The sequence below is a fragment of the Myotis yumanensis genome, unplaced genomic scaffold (genome assembly GCF_028538775.1).
Source record: "Myotis yumanensis isolate MYYU_CA2020_CCGP unplaced genomic scaffold, mMyoYum1.0.hap1 SCAF_12, whole genome shotgun sequence".
NCBI classification, from domain to species: domain Eukaryota; kingdom Metazoa; phylum Chordata; class Mammalia; order Chiroptera; family Vespertilionidae; genus Myotis; species Myotis yumanensis.
The window spans coordinates 52683337-52707278 of record NW_027223763.1 but is presented as its reverse complement, the minus strand read 5'-3'; the positions used below and the strand labels follow the sequence as shown (position 1 = coordinate 52707278).

At 37.8% G+C, this 23942-nt stretch overlaps 1 protein-coding gene across 25 annotated transcripts in view; it reads left to right on the top strand.

Moving 5' to 3' along the window:
* The window catches only part of PTPRD (protein tyrosine phosphatase receptor type D), a 2083672-nt gene that overhangs the window by 158177 nt on the left and 1901553 nt on the right, over positions 1-23942 (top strand). The window lies entirely within an intron of this gene.

Here is a 23942-nt window from a genome sequence, read left to right as displayed (position 1 = left end):
TTTTTCATATTCTTGGCCATTTTGGTGAAAAGGCCTACTTGATCTTGCCTTCTTGTTGTCTATTGCTTTGGGGTTTGTGCTATAATTCTACAACCATCATTTATCAATTTGACACTCTATTCTTGAATTCTAGCCCCATCCTCATTGATTCATTGACTACTTTTCTCTATATAGTCTTTCTCATTTTTTCTCCTTTTTGCTTACCCATTTTTTTTTCCATTCAGTTGTACAGTCCACTCTGTTTTTACACATAAATTGCCAGCAAGTTTCCAGCTGTTGCTTAAAGTATTTCTCTGGAGTTTTTATATCTATACTGACATAGTTTATATGGCAGTACTGTGTATTTTATAACAAATTATATTTTGAAGAAATTCTCTTTAAAAATTTATAGTAGTAACTTTAAAACCCAACTCAATTGGCAACAAAAACAAAGCTTATACAGTCTTGGGAAATATTGTTTTAACTTATTGAGTATTGGAAGGAACACCCGAAGCTACAGACCAAAGAAATGTGTTTTTTATGGTTTTCTATGTTACACTCAATATTAGTTATTTTAGTAAAAACATGTTTATTATATCACCAAAGTTTAGTTATTGTTATTATTATTGAGATTCATAGCCAAAGACTTCAACCATTTGTGTATAAACTTGATTAGGATATTTAATGTAGTAGATCCAAAATTTATACATGGAACTGTTACACTACCTTTCGAACTTTATGTGGCAGCTATTCAAACACATACAAATACACATACACACAAACACATGAATACTTGGAGATTTTCAACTTAATTACTAGATTAAAACTAGACAGCACAGTGTAAATATGTATACCAAGCAAGAAACATTATTTGTGAAAAAAAGTATTCATGTCCACCACCACTCTCCTTACCTGCTCTCTTTCTCACTCCAACTCCATCACAGAGAAAAGGAGGTCAGAGGACAGAGAGGAGTAAAGGAAAGGAGTGAAAATAATAGTTGAATTATTTTTTTCCAAAGTCTGTGGCTTTCGTATTTTTCTTTTTGTTTGTTTTGTTGTTATTTGTTCTTCTTTTTTCAAACTCAGTTTATAGTTTGCACAAAAATACCCCACATTGGATTTTGTTTCTGCTCATAGTGAGTTTCTGCAGTTTAGACAGTGAAAGCATTGAAGTGGGTGTTTCTCAACCTATTCTTCACTTTTATATGTTTTCCAGGCCACTGCATCGTGAATACATATTTCATTGTGACTTCAGTGTTAACAGTCCTCTGTTTATGTATTTATCATGCTAGCACTTTTTTCTTGAATAAATTATAATTTCAAAGGAGGAATCTAGATGCAGGGTTTGTGTCCATTCACAGCTTACCGTAACTAAACACCAGTTGCCCTAAACATAGCAGTGACAACTCTTGGGGCGTGCCATTTCTCCTAAGCTGGGTCGTGAAAAATCTTCCCAGGGGAAGGACTCTGACATTATTTCCACAAAACACGCTGAGCTGGGACCAAAGTCCCTGTGTCATTTGTCTATTGCTGTGAAATAAATGAAATGGTTTAAAACATACCGTGAGCTTAGAACTTGAGTTGGGTGGCAGAGAAGCCCCCAGTAGCAAGATAGGGTGAATTCCATTGGGCAGGCTCTTTTCAAACTTGTGATTGTGACATATCTGTCAATGTCCCATTTAGCAACCTAGTCATGTGGTCTACGTTGCTGAACCACTGCCTTTATAATTATTCAAAGTGTATGTATACATTTTAGGGGCACACTGTATGTATATATGTATGTAGGTATGCATATGTATATGTAAGCATTATTGCATACACATAGATGATTCCATTTTTATTTTAGCAGGTGAATATGTATGCATACAAAACATGCCACTTTTCTTTGAATGTAACTTTTGCTCAGCATGTCTTGCATTGTAGAGTGCTCAATAATGGGTAGAGAGAAATAGATCTAAACACAGACAGGCAAATATTCATAACATTCAGTGAAATAACCCTCAAACCTTATAGGAAAAGCTCAAATCCTGAAGAATAATTAGACATTAGTCACACATAATCTGGTATCCTTGATGTAACTTCTGATACCCAACTGCGTTAATTTTTGGATTAGAATTTCCATGCTGATTTTGTCCTGCATGACCTGAAAATAATACTGGAAATACTACATTAGTGCGGATCAGATTTAATTGGCAGAACCTTCATAGTATCAGGAAATTCAGAAGAGCTATCAATTTGGAATACTTTGAATATATGTGTTCGTTCCATTTAATTTGTGTGGAATGTTTTAATCTGATAAGTTGCTGATTTTTTTGGCTCACGATGTTTTTGTTTGTTTTTTTTTTCAGCGTGGCAGACATTTTCTTTTCTTTTTGTTGTTTCTTAAATAGGCTTTCCTTCTTAGAGCGGTTTTAGGTTCACAGCAAAAGGAAAGGAAGGTACAGAGACTGCCCCTATTCAGGGGTGGGGAATGTCTGGCCCACAGGCCGTATGAGGCCCACAAAATCATTTGGTCTGGCCCTGCCAAGGCATTAGGGGTGAGTTGCTTAAACACTTGACCAAATATCACAGGCTAATTTTTAAGTTGATAATTTTTGTATAGCCTGAGAGTGATATTATTAATATCCAAATGGCCCTTGGCAGACAAAAGGTTCCGCACACGTGCCTATATCCTCTGGCACAACACATGCAAAGCCTCCCCCATCACTGACATCCCTCACCAGAGTGGTCCACATGATCACCTCCAGAGTCTACCTAAGGGATGATTGTGGTGGTGTGCGTTCTATGGCTTGGAAAAGTATATAAGGTCATGAATCCACCACTATAGTATCGCAGAGAGTTGTTGCACTGCCCTAAAAGTCCTCTGGACTCTGCCTATTCATCTCTCCCCCCGACCCAGCACTGAGGATCACTGATACTTTTACTGTTTCCATAGTTTTGCCTTTTCTGGAATGTCATATAGTTGGAGTCACACAGTATGTAGCCTTTTCTGATTGACTTCTATCACTCAGTAATATATATTTAAGCTTTATTTTTGTATATTTTCACGGCTTGACAGCTTGAGTTCTTTTTAGCGCTAAATGATATCCCATTGCCTCATGTACCTCAGTTTATTTGCCCATTCACCTGTTATTGAAGGACATCTGGGTTGCTTCCAAGTTTTGTCAGTTACAAATAAAGCTGCTATAAATATCCAAGTGCAGGTTTCTGTTTGCACAAAAGTTTTAAAATTATTAGAGTTCACCTTGTGCTTTTAAATAAACTTACTTCTAAAAATGCTCTCTCTAAAAAGAGATTGGTTACCTATGCTTGAAATAGGGGTTTCAAAGTGTATTTCAAATTTCAGAGAGTCCCACAGCATCACAGATGATGAAAGAAAGCAATTATATAGGGATGGTGGGTCCTGGAATTTTTTTAGTCTTCAGGGAAGCACAGGAGCTGGTAAAATTAGGTCAGGATGCTGTGCTGAGGGAGTGGTTACTGCACAGCTACTTATCTCAGCAGTTAAGAAACTGCTTCCAAATGACTACCCCGTTAAGCTCAGCTGACACATTGGAACTTAACTGACAAGTTGGCACATACAAGTGGACATCTTGCACCCACATTTAGTACATATTTAGTTCCCTGAGTATATTGGCTCTTAAGTTTATTTTCAGGACTTTCCTGAACCAAGCCTGAGGCGGTGCTAGCTTTCATTCCTACATGGCATTCTTGAATGCTTGACAGGCTCATGGACAGAGAGCCTGTGTCAGTATTTTTGACAGAAATTTAGCCAAACAAAACAGGAAACACTAAAGATAAGATGAGGAATACAATTTTAAGTAATTTCATTTTTTTCTTAAATTGATTAGACATATATTAGGCGCTGGAAGAGATTACAGTTAGAGTCAATTTATAGTTGATATATACAGGACAAAGCAGTTGAATACTAATTTCTAATGATTTATTCTACTTCCAAAATGGTGCATACGAATTCCTGTCTTATACATTGTGGCACAAAGTGTGGTATGATGTTTGAAGGAAAGGTCATTTGATTGTAAAGGGTGGGAGCAGAACACTCATTCCTTTCTGTTTATTTATTTTTATTTTATCAAATTTATTAGGATGACGTTGGTTGATGCAATTCTGTAGGTTTCAAGTGTACTATTTTGTAGTACATCATCTTGTATAGTGCATTATGCGGTTGACACCCACAGTCAGATCTCCTTCCTTCATCATATAGTTGACCCCCTTTACCATCCCCCACCTCCCTTTCCCTCTGATAACCACCATAGTGTTATCTATGTCTGTGACTTTTATTTTTTTTTCTGTTCATTTATTGCTTTCAGTTTTATATTCCACATATGAGTGAAATCATATGGTTCTGTTAATTTTTAACATAAGTGAGAACACAATTTATGTGTGTGATTTATATGTTTATATATACACACATACATATGTATATAAACATTCAGATATAGATAGATGGATATAGATAGGAAATAATTAATTCTGTATCTTGACCCACAGCCCTGTCTTTCCAAGAAAAAACATTACACTCATTCTTTTACTTTATTATCACCTTCAGATGTGTCCTGGAATAGCAGTCTATTGAAAGTGTATAGCCCTTTAATTATCTCAGAGAGTAGATAGTCCAGAAATGGCTTATTCTCTCTGTATATAATATGTGGGTACATACATTTTAGGAACAAAGTATATGTAATTTTAAAGGTTTGAACACATAGAAAGGAAAGCCAACATTATGTACTAGTTCAATATGAGCCTTAAGCCACAAAAAATTCAGTCACTTTTGAACACTTGATTTATTTTTGTGCACTGAATTTTAGAATTCATGTTTTTCATTTTATTTTGTCTGTTAAGTGTGTGAGAGCCAAAATGTGTAACCCTCATCAAATAATTTTACAAGATAATAAAACATAGTATATGTATGAATATTAGTCCATTTATATTCATGCACTTATCCACTTTTTCCTACTATACTATGTTTCTTTAAGCATCTTCAAATATTTTTGGAATGAGTAAAGTAGAATATAAATAAGAATAATTTAATAGATGTCTAATGCAATGATGAGCAACTCGATGGAATAAAAGATATAAAGAGCAAAGCAGCAAGAATAAGGCAAATTTGGACTGAAGACTTGCCTTGGTCCATCATTAGTCACTTCACCTGTCTGTCCTTCAGTTGTTTTTTTTTTCTTTAAAATTGAAGATCCTGGGAAACTGTGAAAATGAGTGGGAAAGTGCTTTGAAAAACCCAGCATGTTGTATGAGTGGTGTAAAGTGCCATTAGGAAGCCTTATTACATTGTTTTACAGGCCGCAGTTCATGGAATAAATGGATTTCCTGCTGGATCCTGTTCATTTGCACTGTTAGCAGTGGCTAAGATTAAGGGAACAATCATTCTTCTTGTTCAGTTTACATAGCTTGTATTTTGAACTTTAGCTTCACATATTGCAAGCGTGCATTGGCTTCCTTGGATCCTTGAAGCTATAATGCCTCTTATGCAGGAAATAATGAGCAAAACTGTCCTTCAAAAATACTTGTATTCTAGAGTTCAATAAAATTGAGTAATAGACACTTTCCTTTTTTTAAATATTTGCTCTCCCTTCTCAGTCCCTTGTCCAACACTTGGAAGAAAGTGTAGGGCTTGCACATTACTCAAATGCTCAGAGATGGGCTGCAAATATTAAGGTGCACTAAGGTAGTGCAAGGACCAGCACGGTAATCTGGCCAGATTTGCAGGATTCACAAACATTGAAAACATCAGTTATTTCAACACTATAAATTGAAGTTTTCATGCAGAACAAAGAATAAGTTATTTCCAAGTAAACTTCATGCAGAGAAAATAAATTTCTTTACCAATAACAACTATGAGGGAAAGTGTTATTTCTATTTGAAATAGCAATTACTCACTTCTTGAAGTTGCAATCAATTATTTTAAGCAGAGGCTTTGTTATAATTCTGTTAGCATTTAATCTGAAAGAGGCATGTTATAATAGACCAGGGGGCCAGTCACGAATTCATGCACCTTGAAAGGATCTGTGGGCCATGAGGCTGCAGTAGGCACAGGGGCGGATCTGGGCCCATCCTCCACGCCCCTGCCCAGCCCCTCCCACCGCAGCCCCCGGTACCCTGTCTGCTGGCAGCCCCGCTTCCACTGCCGCTACCCCCATGTGCTGATGGTGCCAACCCCGCTTGCACCCACTGATGGCACGGAGCAAGTGGGGCCAGTGCCAGCAGTGGGTGCGAGCAGGACCGGTGCCGTCAGTGGGTGGGAGTGGCGGCTGCTGCCCCGATCACCCCTCAGGAGCAGAGGGAGGTGGAGAAGCCCTCAAGGGTGATCGGGGACAGCAGCTGCCGCTCCCACCCACAGATGGCACCAAGTGATCGAGACTGGTGCTGAGCACCACGGCGCACGGGAGCAAAGAATTTTCAGTAACCATCAGAGGCTCGCCCTGATGACAGTGACTGGTGCCCCACCTTGGTCTGGTGCCCCCACTCACCTGCTCCACCATCCCATCACAGCCAATGCCCTCCAGGTTCCGCACATGCACCCTGGTGGTCAGCGCACGTTATAGTGACTGGTTGTTCAGTTGTTCCGGTTCCAACATTTGATCTATTTGCATATTAGACTTTTATTATATAAGACTAGAGGCCCATTGCATGAAGTTATTCGTGTAATAGGCCTTCCCTTCCCCTGGCTGCTGGCACCGGTTTTCCTCCGGCACCCGGGACCCAGGCCTTCGCTCCAGCCAGAGGCTTCAGTCTTCTTGGCTCCGGACAGAGCCTTCAGTCTTCGAGGCTCCGGACAGAGCCTTCAGTCTTCGCTCAGCTGCTTCGCCCCTACGTATGCAAATTAACCACCATTTTTGTTGGGTTAATTTGCATACTCTCCTGATTGGACGATTAATTTACATGTTTGTCTATTATTAGGTAAGATATTGCTAATCAGCATATTCAAATAAAAAGATCAACCTTTTTAAGAGAAAGAATGTCTGGTACATTTCTCTTAAATTCTTGTATATTTAAATTCAAAATGTTCTAAACATTTTCAATAAATATTAATGAATATGAATAATAGAAAATAGTTAAGGAAACCAATAATCATTATTCTCTAATTTAGATCATTTCATTTATTGTCTTAAATTGTTTATTTTAGTGTTTGAGTAAACAGCAATACTGAATTTCTGTGGTGTAGGTGCTGTCATGTAACATATTGGCATCATGCTTTTTAGTTTAAAAAGTACCTTGAGGTACATTTTTACTTTGAAATAATACACAGTTTTGGTACATTTATATGGGATATTGAGAGATTCAGAGAAATTTATTTAAGCATATTTTAGATATATTGAAAACTAGACACTAAGACATCCTTACTGAAAATTTTTATTAATTTACTATGTAACATAATAGAGAATTACAATAGTTGGAGTATATGGTGATTTTATTAATGAAATTTATATATTTTGAAATAAACATGCAAAGAGTCATCTATTTAATGGTGTTTCAAAACAATTTTCCTTAATATTACATCCCAACCCTACATTAGATGTTTAATTAAATATAGAAACAGTCAATTAAATTTGAAATAAAATAAGTAATTGTTCTTTAGCATCATTGCAAACATATTTTTGTGGGCTACATGATGTAGTCAAGGGCTTTAAGATGTCTCTTCTCTATCTTGACATTTAAAGTGAATTCTTGAGATTAAAAGTTGCATATTAATTGTTTTTATTATTTTCTGAACTACCAGAGGTGTCTTTGGAATTAAGAACATAATTTTTAAATTTAATGTATTTATTACATTGCCAGTGGCACTCCAAATAAGTATGTAATGGATTAAAATATAGTATTTCGATCAATTGTGAGCTTAAAATAATTCATAGTTTATTTTATTTATTCTAACAATAGCTTTTCATAGACTTCTGAAAAGGATTTTAAAGACATTTGTTAACATAAATCTCATTACTACTATGATCTGTCATTTCCTAAGCATAGAACCAGGGGGCCAACTTTAGTTTTGCACATTAATTATAAGGTTATCACCTTTTCCCCTGTAATGTTTATTCTCTCCCATTTTTTTTGCCTATTTCCAGCTAGTCAAGTGATAAGATTCCATTTACGGATTTTTCTCCCTTGAGCTCTCCTCCCTCTCGATTAATGTCACATGCTCCATTTAGCTTTTAAATATGACAAACACACCCTCCAAATTAGATTACAAACATTGTTTTAAAGGATTTAAAAAAAAAAATCCTTACCCAAGGATATGTTTATTGATATTAGAAAGAGAAGAAGGGAGAGAGTGAGAAAGAAACATCAATGTGAGAGAGAAATATAAATCAGTTGCCGACAGGGTATCAAACTACAATCTAGGTATGTTCCCTGGCTGGGAATCGAACCCATAACACTTTTTGGTGTATGGAACAACATTCCAACCAACGGAGCCACCTGTCCCATGCAAGTTACAAGCATTTTTTATGTGGTAACATCCAACAGACAAATATGTGATATTATTAGCTAGATGACATGAGAGCATATTTCTTCCTAGGCGAAAGCATCACAATAATAATGTTGTAATCTTCTTTGTTGAAATGCAAAGATCAGTCATACCTGGAATTGAAGAATGAGGTTAGGACTGGCTTTACAGTGGATAATACCTTTGAGCTATGTCTATAGACTAATAGGAGTTTATTTAATCAGCTTTGAGAGCCAAACCAGAATCCATCTGTAACAAGATTCACCAAAGCCATTGGTACATAATAATTGCCAAAATATACCTGAAAAGGTATTTTTATATTAAAAAAGGCATGAGCCTGTGTACATAAACTTGTATGTATGGAAGTATGTAAACGTAAAGGAGTAGGGAAAAGAGACAGGTCTCTTTCTATATGGACCTTCAGGTGAGTGAACGTCATGATGACTGCTTTAGAGCAAGCAGCATCTTCTCTGATGAAAAAGACCAAAAACCAAAACCAAAACATAATTGTCTCTCCACACTTTTAAACGTACTAGTATGTTATGCAATGTCATTACTGAAAATAAAACAAAAATAGGAGGAGCTATATTCTTTATGATGGACTTGTGCAAGAACCTGACAAGAAAGTCAAGTAAGTGATTTATTTGTTTGTTTTTAGTTACATTTATTGGGATGACATTGGTTAGTAAAATTACATAGGTTTCAAGTGAACAATTCTATGACATATAATCTGTCTATTGCATTGTGTGCCCACCACCCAAAATCAGCTCTTCTGTCACCATGTATTTGACTCCCTTTACTCCTTTCACTCCACGACCCTCCCTTCCCTCTGGTAAACACCATACTGTTGACTGTGTCATGAGATTTTGTTTGTTTTTCTTATTTATTCATTTGTTGCTTTGAATTTTATATCCCACATATGAGTGAGATCATATGGTTAACTTTTTCTGACTGACTTATTTTGTTTAGCATGATAGGCTCTAGATCCATCCATGTTATTGCAAAGGCACTATTTCATTCTTTCTATGGCTACATAACATTCCATTGTATTTATGTACCACATTCTCTTTATCCAATCATTTGTCAAAGGGCACTTCCGCTATTTTCATGTCTTGGCCATGGTGAATAACACTGCAGTGAACATGGTGATGCGTATATCTTGTGAATAATTGTTTCAATTTGGGGGTTAAGTGCCCAGAGAGTGGTTCTGTGTCATATGGTAATTATTCTTGATTTTTTGAGGAGCCTCCCTACTGTTATTCATAGTGACTATACCAGTTTATATTCCACCAGCAGTGCATGAAGGTTCCTTTTCTCCACAGTGTCTCCAACACTTGTAATTACTTGTCTTGTTGATAGTAGCCATTCTAACAGGTGTGAGGTAGTATCTCGTAGTTTTGATTTGCCAAAGCAATCTAAGAAAAGGAATGAAGCTGGAGGTATAATACTTACTGACTACAAATTATACTACAAAGTGATGATAATCAAAACAGCATGGAATTAGCAGAAAAAACAGACATACAAACCGATAGAACAGAATGGATACCCCAGAAATAAACCCATATGTATATGGGCAAATAATATTAAACAAAGGAGCCAAGGACATACAGTGGAGAAAATAAAGTCTCTTCAATAAATTGTGCTGGGAAAACTGGAAAGCTACATGCAAAAGAATGAAACTAGACTACTGTTTGTTCCATATACAAAAATTAAATTAAAATGGATCAAAGACCTAAATATATGAACTAAAATAATAAATTATATAAAAGAAAACATAGGTACTAAACTGATGGACCTTGGTCTTAAAGAGAATTTTATAAACTTGATCCAAAGGCAAGGAAAATAAAGGCAAAAATAAATGAATGGGACTCCTATCAAACTAAAAAGTTTCTGCACAGCAAAATAAATTGCCAACAAAACAAAACAGGCGATCAGGCGGGCAGGCAGGCAGGCAAGCGGTTAGGAGCCAGCGGTCTCAGATTGCGAGAGGGTGCAGGTTGGGGAAATCCCCCCTCCCCCCGTGCATAATTTCATGCACCAGGCCTCTAGTAGATATATGAAAAGATGCTCAACTTCACTAGATTTAGTGTAATGCAGATCAAACAATTATTTTCAATGGAGGGGCACTGGTATTTTATCTGTGTAATGAAATAACCACCTTTGAAGTTTAAGGAAATCATTTGAGTCACATTATGGAGATTGGATTGGAGGATTGGAGGCCTGGGTCAGTGATGGTTTTATTAGTCCAGTTCTGAACTAAGAAGTAGTGGGCATGGTGAGGAAAAAGAGAATATGATAGATGTTCACGGAGCTAGGGATGATAGCGCTTGGTAAGGATTGGTGTTGGGAGAAATGGAGGAAGACTAGGATAAATTAGTTGAGAAATTGAAGTTGGAAAGAAATCTTTCAAGCAGTGATTGTGGCCTGATAAAATTTAGGATACTAAGGAAAGGGAGAGAAGAGACGTGATAAAAAGAGGCTTTTAGAGTGCTCTTGGGATGCTTGTATTGATGAAATTGAGAAATTCCTACATTGTCTATTTTTTAAAATATTGTTCATTTGTAGTTTTGTTTATACGTAAAGTTAGTTTAATCTGTGATAAACTGTTAAATAACATTGAGGGGTTAAGTTCATGTGTGTGTGTGTGTGTGTGTGTGTGTGTGTGTGTACTAGAGGCCTGGTGTATAAAATTTGTGCATGGAGTGGGGAGGAGTTCCTCAGCTTGGCCTGCACTCTCTCCAATCTGGGACCCCTCAGGGGATGTCCTACTGCTGGTTTAGGCCCGCACTTTTAACAGATGACAGCTCCATTGTTATTTCTTTCTTTTCATACTTAAACCCATTGGAATTAGTAGGTATTCAAAGTGTGTATACATTTTGGGGGGACACCCTGCATATCTCTAGTCAGCGGTGAAAGGAACCAACATGGGTTTGGAACTCCCAGACAGGAAAACTTGCTCACTCCCCGCATGTCTCCCCACTCCGCTTTCCACCTTTGCGGGCAGCAGGAGAATCAATGTTTTCTCTCATTAACTTGGAACAGCACATCCTGTCACCCGCTACCCGGCAGGAACGTGCTAGGCCCTGAGCCAGGCTCAGTCAGGGTGGCCTTCTCTCATGGGTGCTGGCACCCCGAGTGCATATTCTTCCTCTGCAGTTGCCCCGACTCTCCTGCCGTTTCACTGAGAGGACGGACCTCCTTGCTTCCTCTGGGTTCCCAACCTCAAATGCTGACTGAAGGCACCTCAGCGAGGGCCGCCCCACACCCACCAGGTGTGTCTGTCTGCACCTGCTCCCGACTCAGCACCTGCATTAGCCCTACAGAGATGATCTCCTTGCCGCACTGGCCTCTGTGGGAATAGGATGTCACCACTCTGCCCTCTCACTATCATCTCACAGCCACCACTCTGAGCACCCAGACACGCTCCAAAGGACATGAGCATGCTGGAGGGAATGTGCGCATGTCGTGTGGGGGACGTAGGCATGCTGGGATTGACAGAAGTGTGGCAGAGGTGGGGGAGAACGTGCACAAACCGTGGTCCAGGACTGTTGTGCTTGTGCATGGGTGACAGCATGCTGGGGGACGTTTGCACGTGAGTGGGGGGAGAAGATGTGCGAACTAGAAGCCTGCATCACGCAGATCCGCAATCCCGTGTGGCGTGGCCAGGAGGACATCAATCTGGCTCACCACCATGGCTGTCCCTGCAATCACGCACCTTCTGGGCCAGGAGGTAGGACTGGCGCAGCCGCTCCTCGGCACTGATGACCCGCAGGTGCTGCTTCAGCTCGGCCTGCAGGCTCCACTTGGTGCCACTCACAGCTGCCGCCGCCATGTGGGGAGTACAGGCCACTGCACCCCGCCTCCCCCACCCCTGACGCTGCAAGTCCCCGCCCACCGGGCCGGACCTGTGGCGGACGGGCCTTTCTGTGCACCTGCAGACCCCTGCCGACACCTGCACATAGAGACCTCTCTGCTGCGACCCCACCCTCATCCCTGAACACTGCAAGTCACCGCCCACCCTCGCCTGCTGATTGGTTATTACTGTGATGGTGTCCCGACCAATTTGCATATTATCCTATTATTAGTGTATATATATGTATATGTGTATATATGTGTGTGGAATGTGTGTGCGTGCATGTGTTATATATTATCTATATATATAAAAGCCTAAGCAACTGTTACAACCTGACGACGGGATGACTGGCCGGTAGCTATGATGCACACTGACCACCAGAGGGCAGACACGCAATGCAGGAGCTGCCCCCTGGTGGTCAGTGTGCTCCACAGCCAACCTCCCAAGGCCGGCCAACCTCCTGCAGTCCCTCCCCTGGGCCAACGAGCCCCAATTGGCCCTGATTGGGGCTGGGTGAGACAGCCTCGATCAGCCCTGATTGCCAGTCAGGCTGAGGGGCCCCATCCGTGCACGAATTCGTGCACCAGGCCTCTAGTATTATATAATAAATGTTGGTGGCTAATGCTATGTTAATTTTAAAAAGTATAAAATATTCCCACATAATCCAAACTTTTTCAACTTTTCTTCATTGTTAAGTATTGTCAATTTCCAATTAATACCAAGGGTAAAGAGTGATAGCTTCTTAAGAGCAGTTCCACTTCTCCCTCCCAAATACTAATAATAGCAAACAAAATAAAAGTATGAAACTTGTACTGTGAGTTTACATTTCCCCCCTTTACCACTGTTAATACTAAAATTCTACAAATATATTTTAATTATTTACTTTTACATCATTTAGGTATAATTTATTAGCATTGTTCTGCCAGTGATGGATGTAATAATTCTTTTGCACAGTTTTTTTAGTGAAAAATTTTATAAATATAAAAGAGTAAATGAAATATTATGTTAGATGACTTAATATTAAGTATAAAGGTATGTATCTCTTAAGTAGTAAAAATAATAAAAATGCCTTCTGCATTTTAGGTATTTGCAGGTTACATTTCAAGTAAAATTTGTTCATTTATTTTCTAGTATAATGAATAATTTTACAAGTCTTATTATATATACTTTTATATAGAGAGATTATTTACATAGGTGTAAGAGAGAGTGGTCAGAGACAGAAACAGAGAGAGAAAAAAGGTATATACTCATATATATATATATATGTAATTATTTAATTATTATTTATTTTTATTCTTTATTGATGAAAGTATGACATATGTCCCCTTTTATTTACCTACTAGAGGCCTGGTGCACAAATTTTTGCACAGGTGGGTCCCTAGGCCTGGGTGGCTATCTGGCTGATTAGGGCTGCGGGAGGTTGTCTGGGAGGGAGGTGCCACGGGAGGTTGGCTGGCTTGGGGGAGGGACCATGGGAGGTTGGCCTGCCTTGATTGGGGGTAGGGGCTTCGGGAGGTTGACTGGCCAGGGGGAGGGGACACGGGAACTAGGCTGGCTACCCCAATCGAAGCTGATGGGGTTGGCTGGCCAGGGGGAAGGACCAAGGGAGGTTCGGCCGATGGAGGGGAAGGACTGCAGGAAGTTGGCTGGCCATGGGAGGTTGGCTGTGGGAGTGCACTGACGACCAGGTGGCAGTGTAAGTTTATGTTTATATGCATTTTATTTTATTTTTTCATTTTTAAAACTAATGTAAAAGGTAATTTTTCAATGAAAGTACTGCTATTTGTCTAATGAAGATATTAAATTGTCCTAAAAACACTTTATAAGAATTATAGAATTTTCTGGATTTGTTGATCTGAACCATAAAATAGTTTATCCATGTAGAATCTTTTATGGAGGGAAATACATTGTGAGTTACCAGTATATATTTATTAAGGAGAAGTTGTTTATATAGAACATCATTCTGACTAAGTCATAAACTATTATATAATCGAAGGGACATAAAAAGTAGCACATGACTTAATTAATGGTGGCACGGGAAGCTGGTGAGAAGGCTGCCATAGGGAATAGGATAATTTTTGCAAATTTGGGCAAATTCTTTCACAACTCAGCCTGAATTACCTCATTTGAGAAAGAGGAACAATGCCCTACTTACTTCCTAGAGTTTTGAGGGAAAAATCAATAAAATGTGTTAAAAAACATTTATTATAAAGTTTAAGTACTCAATCAAGTTAGGCATTCTTTTACTGATACAGATTTTATAAAATTAAATAGGAATGTTCAATTTCCAGAAAAATGTAAGCCCTGGATGACCTAGATGGTAATGATGATACTTAATTTGATGATAGTATCTAGCACTCACCTAAAGTCCCAGGCATTCGTTTATTGAAAGCTGTGAGACAGATGTGGCTATCATGCTTATATTATAAGCAAGGACCTAAGGAAGTTGTCTAAGGCCACACTTAGTACATGGCAAGGTTATGGGTATCTTACTCCAGACCCTACGCCCATCAGATTGCATGTCCTCAAATCAAGAACAATGCTATTCTCTAAGCATTCTTCTCTCCAGTGCTATCGCTTATTCTTTGCTTTGCCAGAAAGTGTGATATGCCATAGCCCTGGTAAAATTTTCTGTAGATTTTAATATAAAAAATCACCAAAAAAAGTTTTTCCTGACTTATTTGGACCAGTCATATGTTGACCATTTTATAATAGTTTGCTAAAAATAAAATCCTCTCAGAGCCTATATTGGCAAAAGGAGATGCGGATCTTAAAAAGGCTGTCTCTAAGGCTTCTTCCACACAGCGTTCCTCCTCTCGAATACTCTCTGAAACATAAAAGTAAGCAAAGCTGTCAACAGCATTGAAATTTAAAATGTAAAAATAGCTGTTTGCAATTAAAATTTAAAAAAACATTTATAAAGTAAAAATAGCTGTGACACTTTTAGAAAACATTTTATGCTGACGTTGTGGCTTAATTGTTAAAAAGTTGGCATTTAAAGATTTATCTGTTATGAGCTTCCATTTAGCTAAGGAATTCAAAAGAAATCCCTCCCCGCCTGGCCAGCATTGCTCAGTGGTTGAGCGTCAACCTGTGAACCAAGAGGTCATGGTTCCATTCCCAGTCAGGGCAAAAGCCTGGGTTGCAGGCTTGATCCCCAGTGCGGGGGATGCAGGAGGCAGCCGATCAATGATTCTCTCTCATTTCCCTCATTTATCTCTCTTTCCCTCTCCCTTCCTCTCTGAAACTAATAAAAATATATTTTTTAAAAAGAAATCCCTCCTTATAAAATGTTAAAATAAAGCTTAAAATAGTATTTGAAATCTTTTTATTTAACTAAAGTGTTTTAGAACACTTTTACAACATGGTTGTAATTGTGGAAAACTGATGTAACGCTACTTAAAGAATATGACTAAATCAGAACATGCTACTGTACTGCATTTTTGTCATTAAAGTTATGCCAGTAAAATTTTTAAAAGGAATAGAATAATGCATATGGAAGTTGGTGGTATTTTGAATTGCCAGTCACTTCCCCCCAAATATTGTAGCAAACTTTCCAGTGGGGTTTTGTTCTGCTGTATTGAAAGGGAGCTTTTCCGTGAAAGCGACTAATTATTTACTGTCTAATCAGGACAGGCAGTGCATGTCAGCTCAGGCTTTGATCCCCGCTTTTAGTGAGTGTTTTATGATTGGCATGTAGCGCTAGTGAGTTTTGCCTGAATGACACTTGCCAACCATCAGTGGGCCATATGCTGTGATGGGGAGAGTTGCTATGAGCTGCCAATGGGCCATCTGGAAAAATGCTTACTGAGTAGTCTAAAGATGGCTCAGAAGTACAGGTGAGAGCCAACAGCCCCTGGAATAGGTCTTGATCCTATCACACCAAGACCTGGATGTGACCTTAGCAATTAAGTCTCCTGGAGGTGTAATAAAGGGCTGTAATCATATTTAGCAAGGCACGGGTTTCATAGTGACATGAAGTGCTACATCTGTTTATTTGAAAGAAATCTAGACATTTTATTGGGAAGATGTTCTTAGCTAAAATTATAGTATGAATGCTAGCCAACAGCACGGCCACTAGTTGGATTGCTTCTGTCAGAGAGGCTGTTATTCAAGCATAGACTTACTGATTCTCATTTTTAAATGCTTCCCAAGTGATATATAGTATTGTAACTAATATATTAAGGCAGTGGTTCTCAACCTTCTGGCCCTTTAAATACAGTTCCTCATGTTGTGACCCAACCATAAAATTATTTTCGTTGCTACTTCGTAACTGTAATGTTGCTACTGTTATGAATCGTAATGTAAATATCTGATATGCAGGATGGTCTTAGGCGACCCCTGTGAAAGGGTCCTTCGACTGCCAAAGGGGTCGAGACCAACAGGTTGAGAACCGCTGCATTAAGGGAAAAATAATAAAATACCATTTTTCATAAATACTTCTTTTCAGCAATAGTGCAGAGCCTCTGAGCAGACTTCTCTGTAGAATCCTTTAATTTTCTTAGTCTTGATACATTGGAGTATCTTTGGGATCTTTTCTATCTAAAAAAAGTTTATACTTAGGTCAAAGTTTATGACACGCAAAGTTGTTGGAAACACTGACAATCTGCCTCCTATGGACATGTAGGCAAAAGAACAGAAGTGTGGGTGATTCTTGTGACCTGAGTATTATTCTGGCCAATATGCCAAAACCAAGAGTAGTTTCAAATTCTCTTGTCTGCTTCTGAGAAAATGAAATCTGGGAGGATAGATGCAAAGATGGCATCGTTAGCATATGAGAAGCTGGCCCTTATTTTGATTGATGCACACTGCCAGTTGTTTCTGCAGCCTGGAGACATCCCTGTGTGGAGATCAGGTTGTACTGCTATCTAATCAGCCTCTTTCTTCACTGAGAATGGGCCTGTGTAAGACATCTGTAGAAGAGGATAGATAAGCTGATGGTTTAAGTGCTGACCATTTTCTAGGAAATCCCCTCACACTTCGGCTTTTGGGGAAAGCCACAGAGTTTTCATAGGAAAATTGCACAGAACTATACACACAAGTCCTTTAAAGACTCTTTAAGCTTTTGAAGAAAGTAAGTGCAAGCAAGGCCGATAGAGCAAGAGTGAGGGCCTCATAAGAACATTAAAAAAAACAAAATAGTTTTGAGCAATGAGGTTACTCATGAAATGAGAATTGATTTCCTTGAACTTGGAGTTTACTCAATGCCCAGTAGTAAAGATGAATTTTACCATTACAAAACAAAGCACACCCTAGTATGGCTCAGTGGTTGAGCATAGACCTATAAACCAGAAGGTCAGGTTTGAATCCTGGTGGTCAGGACACAGGCTTGGGTTTCAGGCTCAATCTCAAGTAGGGGGGCGTATGGGAGGCAGCCAGTCAATGATTATCTTTTATCATTGATGTTTCTAATCCTCTCTGCCTCTCCCTTCCCCTCTGAAATCAATAAAAAATATATTAAACAACAACAACAACAAACAACAAAGGAAAAAACAACACAAAACTAGAGTAGCTGATTTTAGCAGTAATGCCAAACTAAAACATGAAAGCAATATACACATGAAAGGTGAGGTACCTGCATTGATTTCTTGTGTATTGGCTTTGATATTGAATTATTTGCTGTTATAAAAATGCACACAGCCTTGATCAGTGTTTCTCAGTGGTTAGAACATTGTCCTGTGAACCAAAGGGTCACAGGTTGGATTGCCAAGAGCACGTACCTGGGTTGCAGGTTTGATCCCAGGCCCTGGTCTGGATGCATGTGGGAAGCAACTAATTAATGTGTCTCTCTCACATTGGTCTTTCTCTTTCTCTTCTCTCTCTCTCACCCCCTCCCTTCCACTCTCTCTAAAAAAAAAAAATCAGTGGAAAAAATAGGATTAACAAACAAAAAATGTACAAAGTGGAATAAGCCATATCCAAAAGATGTATATTTTCTATATAATGGCATTTATAATTTTGTGTGTAGAGATATTTACATATATATACATGCATTTTATATATGCATATATATTGCTGAATACGTATGTACTGAATATCTGCAAAGAAATAGCTCTACTTAATAAGATGAGCAAAAAATTAAAAATTGTATATAAATAATTATTGTAATCACATGTACAGCATGTGTTTTAATATACTTTAGAATAATTGAGTCAGCCTGCTATTAGTTTAATTAAATTTTTTACACCTTCTTGATTAGACAGCTAGTTTAATGACATCTTCCACACTTTGAGCTGTGAAGTGTGGCTCATTTTAAAGTTCTGTAATGAGAAGGGAAAATGTAAATCTGATGAATATCTTAACAGAATAAAAAAAAAGTTGAGTTTTTACTTGTTCAAAAACAGCAGAATCCAGAGATGATTAGCATTTTGCTTAAAATAAGTTTAGTATGAGCATGTTGTAATTGGCTATTACATGGGGTAAAACCTCTTTAAGGTTTTCTATAGGGACATTTATCAGTGCTCAGAGAGGGAAGTAGCACATTACACATGCAATTGTGAGTGTGTCTGTTTTGCTGTATATTTAGGCAAATAGCATTATCCTAAATGTGGACAAAGAGAATGTTCTGATGATTTAGATAGGTAATGTAAGGAGAAAATCTTAAATGTGTTATGAAGCAAGGGGCAAAAGTAGGTTTATAGTTATTCCAGATGGGAAATAATGCAATAATCTATAATAATAAAAACATAATATGCTAATTAGACCAGATGTCCTTCCGGACAACCATCCGGACAAAGCCAGGGCTGCGAAAGGAAGCCCGGGTCCTGGGTGCTGGAGGGAAGCCGGTACCAGCAGCCGGGGGAAGAAAGGCCTACTCTTGCACAAATTTCGTGCATCGGGCCTCTAGTTAATAAATAATACAAGAATACATTCTGTTTCACGTACTGAAAACTAATTTACTTTTCCCCTGCCCTTTTCTGTATAACTCTACTCAGCTGAGTATAAGCTGCCAGCAAGCTCAGTAGCCATTTTATATTTACTAGAAAATTATTGGTCTCCAAAGCTGAATATTTATAATACATAAAAATAAGAACCCTATAGACACTCTACTTTCACCTTCATTAAGCTAAAGAAAGTGAAGAAATGACTATGCTGTGCATTCCACCCAGAATGCAAGACTAAAGTACTGTATAATACAGGAATCCCTACTAGTTTGGATATGGTAAGACTGTTCAGTTAATTAGTCACATTATGTTAAAAAGTAATTATTAGGAAAGCAGAACCAGCATGCTACTCAGTAATCACTGCAAAAATGGTAATATCTCTTACACCCATTTATTTCCAACAGGGTATTTGTTTTAGTTTTTAGAAAGAAATGCAGCAGTAATTATTTAGCACACAAAATCCTTCAAACAGTGGCCATTTACCATTTGTGAACCATAGAAACTCAATGACTCTAGGTGCTCAAACCTCTTTGCTTACTCCTGGTTATATTACCCTAGAAGCTCTGCACATGAATCCGTGCACACGAAGCTCGCTGCTGGCCACCCGCCCACCGCCGCTGGTAGATCTCCACTGCTCTTAGTTCGCTGCTGCATCCTTCTGTAGCTCTCCACCCGCTACCCTGCTCTCCTGTAGCTCTCCACCACTTGTAGATTGGTCATGATGTTATGGCGTAACCGATAATTAGCATATTCCTCTCTCAGTATATAGGATAGCCCCATGCCATGTCTGCCTCACTTGTTAATCACTTGTCCTTTGTAAGAGAGGTAACACAGTGAGAGCATCCACATGGAGACACCGCCTTTCTGGCTGGTGATGTCTTTTTTAATCGTTATTGTTGAAAGTATTACAGATGTCCACCCCTTTCCCTCCCATTGCTCCCCACCACCCGGATCCTGCCCCATTCCAGACCTTCACCACCCTATTGTCTGTGTCCATGGGTTATGCAAATATGCATAGAGGTTCATTGGTTTATCTCTTCCTGCACCTTATTTTTTGGACACTTTTACATTTCACCCCTCCTGGACAAATGGGAAATGAAGATTTCTATGATGGATTATTGCCACAGAGACCCATTTATGAAAAGTATTGTTGTTGTGGGAATAAGAGTTTAACTAAAAATATAATAATGGATCTCATAATGACTAATAGAGAAGGGGAAAAGGAAAACAATACTATTAGCTTTATTTATGGCCATGTTTGTTTAGATACCCTATTTTGCCAATCCTTAATACTTAATTATGATACACGATGGCATCATAACTTAATTAGCATAGTATATATCACTTTCATTTAATATCACTTAGTCTTTATAAAGTCCCTGGATATGACCATGATGTTGCCATTAGTTCTTTATTTTGAACTCTCTAATGTAGGCTTTTAACTCAGGCAATTTTAAAAATACAATCTATTTTTATACTTCTAAAACAAACAAGGTTTTTTCAGTGCCTTAAGTAGCTTCATGCAGTCAATTTATAAGACTATGAAAAAAAACACAACCTCCTCCACTAGAAAATCTTAGTGAGAGGTTCAGACTTCTTGAGGATTTAACCTTTCATTAATACATAGAAGAAAAGGGAAAAGAGAAGGGGAAAAGTCTGCATAAAACTGTAGATTCCACATTTTTTAATCCCCTCATCTGCTAATAGGCACTTAGACTGTTTCCAAATCTTAGCTATTATAAATTGCACTGCTATGAACATAGGGGTGCATATATCCTTTCTGATGGGTGGTACATCTATACAATGGAATATTACACAGCTGTAAAAAAAGAAAGAACAGTTACCATTTTCAATAGCATGGATGGACCTAGAGAGCATTACGCTAAGCTAAATAAGCCAGTCAGAGAAAGATAATTATCACATGATCTCACGCATATGTGGAATCTAATGAACAACGTAACTGATGAACCAAAATAGACCCAGAGACATAGAATCATCAAACAGACTGTCAAACCTCAAAGGGAAGGCAGGGGAGGGTGGAGGAGGTGAAGAGATCAACCAGTGAACTCATATGCATAGAAACAGGGTGGTAAAGGCTTGGGGGAGAGGGGGGAAGGGCAAAGAGGGGGAAAAGGGACATACGTAATACTTTCAACAATAAAGATTTATTTTAAAAAACCAAAAACTGTAGATTCCAACTCCTTTCTGAAATTAAGAGGATATATTACAACCCTAAGAACATACATTGGAACTCATTATATATACAAACACACACACACACATTCAGGAGACACTTAATACTCTGACTTTATGTATGATTTGTAACTATGAATACACTTACTTTTAGATACTTTAATATTTAAATTTCATTTCCAATATTTTTTTGCCATAACATATCACTCTAAATAATGTTATGACTTTACATTCATGGAAGAATCTTTGAAAAATGTCTTCCTACCACTACATAAAATGTTGCTCCTTTTAACCCTGGCATTTAGAAATTTGCTTTGAATGCTAATGGGGACTACCTTTGAGGAAATAAAGGAAAACAATAGAAGGAATAATGTTAGTGTGTCTTCATGTAGGAAATGTGACCATGATCTTTAGGACATAGACTTAATTATATTCATGACTCAATCATAGTGTCAGAGGCATTGTAGGTGCTCCATGAATATTTCTGTGATGGATAAACTTGCTACACTTCCTAAATAGTTGCCCGTACTAAACTAAGATATTGTGTCTGGATCAACCTGTCTGAGTTTCAAATGAGCTTTTTTGAACAATGATAAAGAACTTGCTTATTGGCAAGATGGAGGTAGTTAACCAAGGTAAGAAAAATTAAAATGGAAGAATGCTAACCAAGATTATACCTAAAAATAGAGCATCAACTGGGAGGGGAAATAGAAATTAAGTGAAGGAATATAGCAAGATCTGCAAAAGAGATGACTTCTTAAGTCTGGTTCAGAAACTAAATCTGTGAATGTTGACAGTGTGAAGTGGAACAGCTCTGATGTATGATATAAAATTTCTTGTGAAGTTAGTGGATAGAACCCGAAGTGGATTCCATGAAGTAAATTGGATGGCAAGCACTGTTGTTATAATTTATCATCTCTGTAACATATATCAGTAAAAATGGATGCAGTTTTTTGTTGTTAATTATAGTCAATAGCAATGGCTAAAGAAATGTAGTGCATAACTCTTCTATCTGGTTATGGTTGCCATCTCAAAAAAAAATTCTTGCTCTTTGTAATTTTAACTTGCAAATACTGTATGTAGATATTAGAATAGAAACCAAAGGTAAACAATGAGGAAGATGAGGGATAGAAAAGGAAGGGGACTGTAATTCAGTTTAAAGTCTAAAAGGCCTGAAGGCCTTGCTGAGGAATTCCTCTGCTAATCTGTGGTGCAGAATTTACTTCATGAAGTAGTGAGTTTTGTTGTCAGTGGTAAATAATGTTGACCTCCTAGATGAAGAAGAGTTGAAACAAATCCTGTAACAGAAAGAAAATGTGGAAATCTTTGAAAGGGAGGGCTAAATCAAATAATATACATTCGTTAACATAACTGATGCAAAATGAAATGTGGGAGGGATTTAAGTCTGACAATACAGGAAGCACACTCAGAATTTTTTAAAAGCATATTTAAGTGGTAGGGAACATATAATTAAGAATAGATAAGAAAGTGTAGCTGAAAATTATAAGTGCTGCTTGATTAAATTTAAAAATTGTAATAAGCAACGATATTTGAATCCATTGAGCCTGGGGACTCTGTGTTCAATCATCTCTTTAAAATAAGAAAATGACCAGGGATGTACTCACTTCATGAAGAAGAATACAGTGTTTTGTTCCTGGCCATCTAGCTGTCCCACCCTATCTAGCATTGTACCTTGAATGACCAATAGAAACAAGAAATAAAGCAAAACAGAGTAAATTGCTCAGCATGGGTTTATTTCTGATTCAGTCACTCTCACACTTAGCCAAAGATCTCTATGCCTTTACTAATTTAGTTTTAGTCTGTAAGTTTAGATGAATTGCATTTCATGATAATGAAATAATTTTCAGAATTATTTAGCCATCATCAATATTCCCTGAAAAATCTTAAAGATTTTTAGAGGGCAAGAGATGACCTGCTTCTCATCTGAATTATAAGGGAGCATAAATTCTGCCTGAAAGTAAACTCAATGTTAAATTCACTAAAAAAATGCAAAGTCAATTATGAACTATATTATGAAAACTGGAGAACGTATTGGGGATCTGTAAAGTCGAATGTATGTTGATTAAAAATGTGATATAAATTATTAATATCATTTTTATTATTCATAACTACATTGCACAATTACATTAAGGGCTTGTATATTATATAATGACAAACCTAATTGTTCTTAAATTGCAATGTTGTAAACTGTTGATTCTTGTTAATGTTGAATTACACCAGTATAATGTTGAATTTTCCTCTTTGTTAAGCCTTAGGATTCCACAAAATCCCAGTAAAATTGTTCTCAAATTTAGTGCATAGGAAAAGCACTAGTCCTTTGTTTAAGATGTAGATTCCCATTTCCTCCTCTAGAGATTTTAATTCAATTGGAGAGTCAGTTCAGGGATCTTTATTTTTTCATAAACATTTAAGGTTATTACGATGCACATGGTTTGTGAACCTTATTCTGAGAAATACTGACTCTAGCCTGAGTCAGGAAAAATGTAAACAATGTAAACATTAAAGAATGTTATAAGTAGAAAAATAATCTTTAAAT